Source organism: Halichoerus grypus, chromosome 7, assembly GCF_964656455.1.
Source record: "Halichoerus grypus chromosome 7, mHalGry1.hap1.1, whole genome shotgun sequence".
NCBI classification, from domain to species: domain Eukaryota; kingdom Metazoa; phylum Chordata; class Mammalia; order Carnivora; family Phocidae; genus Halichoerus; species Halichoerus grypus.
This window is the reverse complement of record NC_135718.1, coordinates 118,772,165-118,775,229: the sequence shown is the minus strand read 5'-3', so window position 1 is coordinate 118,775,229 and position 3,065 is coordinate 118,772,165. Positions and strand designations below refer to the sequence as shown.

Below are 3,065 nucleotides of genomic sequence, written 5' to 3'. Positions count from 1 at the left end.
CTCATTCATTTTATCTCCTTCTCTAGGCAGTTGAGTTTGCCACTCCCGCTGGAGTGACCAGATAAAAACCGGAACTTCCAGTTAAATTTGAACTTCAAATAAGCAACAAGTAATTTTTTAGTATAAGCATGGCCCAAGTATTGCTGAGCACCCTGTATTTTTATTTGCTAAATCTATCAACTCTAACCCCAGGTTTCCAGCTCTCAATAGCCTGGCCTCCCCCCATTCCAACTTTATCTCTCATTGATTTCCTTTATGCTTTGGCAGTTTCCTGAACATGTTATTTGCATTCTTCCTCTGTCTTGGAGATCCCACCCCCCTGTTCCTCTCTAGTCACCTAAGATTAAATCAGTACCTTTTAAGACCAAGTTGAAGTTCCAGCTCCTACAGAAATTTTCTCTGCCTTGGGGACCACTTCTTCCTCCTTATTCCCATAGCACTATTGATAGAACTCACTTACTTGTAAAGTAGTACTCACTTACTTTGATAGAACTCACTTACTTGTAAAGTGCTAAGTATTTTTGTATTTTTATTTGCTCATTTTGAACTTCAGTGTTACTTAGCACTTTACAAGTAAGACATCTCCCCCACTAGATTATAACCTTTAAATTTTTATTATTATTGTGCCCCTAACAAACACTTTGAATGTAGGACACAGTTGGTTGCTAGGAGTATCTAAGATGTGACATGTAAAGATGCTGTATCAGTTAGCTTTTCACAACAAACTACCCTAAAACTTAGTGACTTAAAATAACGAATATTTATTATAGTTCATGATTCTGTGGGTTGGTTAGGTGGTTCTTCTGGTCTGGCTGGTTTGGTTGGGGCTAGATGGTCTGGGATGGCCTCACTTATATATCTGGGGGCCTCAAGTGGAATGCTGGACCAAGGGGTGGCCAGAGCCTCTTTCCATATAGTGCCTCTCACCCTCAGTGAGGCAGGACCAGGCTTGCTCACCTGGTGATAGAGTTCCCACCAGCAAGAGCCTCTTCCTTGTCAAATTTGCTAGTGTCCCATTTGTCAGATAAGGTCATACAGCCAAGCCCAGATTCAACAGATAGAGAAACAGACTCTGCTGCTTGTGGGAAAAGGATAGAATCACATTGCAGAGGCTTGTATGCAGGGAGACAAGAACAAATGGGAGGCTATTACCGCAATAATCTACTTCATGTGATAATGAGAACCCAGTTCCAATGTGCGTAAAAATTCATCTCAACTCAAGAAGTATGCTTCTGTTCAATCTTGGTCTCTGCATGTCAGTAAAACTGGACTTCTAGAATGCCAAATTCCTTCCCCTAGGAGCCTCTTCTGTGCTGTCTCCTCTGCTTGGAATGCTCCTCCCCACCTCCTTGCCAGGCTAATTACTACATTTCCTTCAAGTCCTTTCCTAAAGTCCCTTCCTTATGGGGAGACTCCCTGACTCTTCAGAGTAGTCCAGGTCTCCTGTTCTGCATACTCAGAGCACCGCGGGTTCTGCCTTCACCGCAGTTGCCGCCACTGTTAGGAATTACTTTGTTGTGTGCTTATTTAATGTCATTTCTCCCTCTCAGCAGAAAGCGCTCCTGGGCAGAGACCAGGTCTATCTTGTTCGATGTCAAATCCCCAGCATCTAGCACCATGCCTAGCACATAGTAGCTGCTCAGTAGTGGAAGAATGAGTGAATGAACATACACACAAATGGCCTCCAATTGGCTCAGTGTGGAACAGAGCTGTTCAGAGCACGCTGAACTCTGTCGGGGTGGAAGGCAGGGGAAACTGCAATCAGCTGGGGAGAGAAGAATAGGTTGCGCAAAATTATCCAAGAACAACTCAGGACCAAATAGAGGGTTAAATGCCAGGTGCTGGACTGTAATTGCCGTGGGAGATGAGGACAAAGAGATCAGGCCAGGCCAGCTGGTCACAGGAGGCTTCACAGAGGAGGCCGCTGGGAATGAGGCCCGGGGAAGGAACAGGATTTGGATGTGATGAAATGAGGGAAGGAGGCTAATAAGTCAAGGTCACGAGTTTGAGCCTCTGTAGCTCCCGTTCTACTGGTATCCTCATAAACTCTTACTCACAAGAGGGAACAAGCAGGAGGAGTGAGGATGGTTGGGCGGAGCCATTCCCACTATCACTGAACCAGCTCTAGAAGATGATGTTTCAGAGGACATCGCCAAGTTGAGGGTCATCTACACACATAAAAAAAGAAAAACAAAAAACAGCTCATTCAGAGCTCAGACTCCCCTGAGCCAATACAAGAGAACAACAGTAAACATCTGCTTCTGCTCTTCTGGTGACGTTGTGGTCTAGATGCTCTCTCTCCCTCTCTTTCATGTTTAACTATTTATTATAACAACTTCCAAACATAACATAGTTCTTTCATCTCCCTCCCTCTCCAACCCTTCTTTCCCCTAAAGCATTTTAAAGCAAATCCCAGATACCATGTCATAACCCTCCTAAATAATTCAGTATGCATCTCGAAAAGAAATTAGGGCACTTTCTTACATAACCACAACGCCTGTTACACACCCTGCAAAATAAAGCATGATTCCTCAATATCATTTAATACCCAGTCCATATTCAATGTTTCTTGATCATCAAAGACTTACCTTTTTACAGTTGGTTTAGTTGAATCAGGATCTAAACAAAGCCCACACATTAATTTGGTCAACATTTCTCTTAAATCTCTTTTAATCTAGACTACTGTTAAATTAATTAAACCAGGAGACCATTAGACTTATGTGGCTCTGATGTCCTGGCAGCCTACGGAAGCAAACCCAAAATCTAAGCCTGTAAATGCCTCAAGGTTATGAAATCAAAACGCTAAGGACAACCAATCACAAGCAGCCTACTCGGCTTTAAGCTACGGCCAGTCAAATAATTTTCTCTTTGTTTTTGTACTTTTCTACATATAAATCTTTGCTCCTGTTGGTGGAGCACTCCTAACCACTTCTGGTTTGGTGCTGCCTAATCCAAATTGATCTTTGTTTAAAGAAACTCCTAAACGGTTTAACATGCCTCAGTTTATCTTGTAACACTATGGACATTCCCTTTTAATCAGGGAGTCTCTTTGCTGACAACCCACC

General features: G+C 43.1%; 1 long non-coding RNA gene across 1 annotated transcript; it reads right to left on the bottom strand.

Annotated features, from left to right (window-relative positions):
• Positions 1–1,822: 1,822 nt before the first annotated feature.
• LOC118537935 (uncharacterized) lies at positions 1,823–2,835 on the bottom strand. Its single transcript, XR_004918367.2, has 2 exons — positions 2,589–2,835; positions 1,823–2,168 (listed from the first exon to the last, which is right to left on the bottom strand). It is a non-coding gene; the product is annotated as an uncharacterized LOC118537935 (long non-coding RNA).
• Positions 2,836–3,065: the final 230 nt, after the last annotated feature.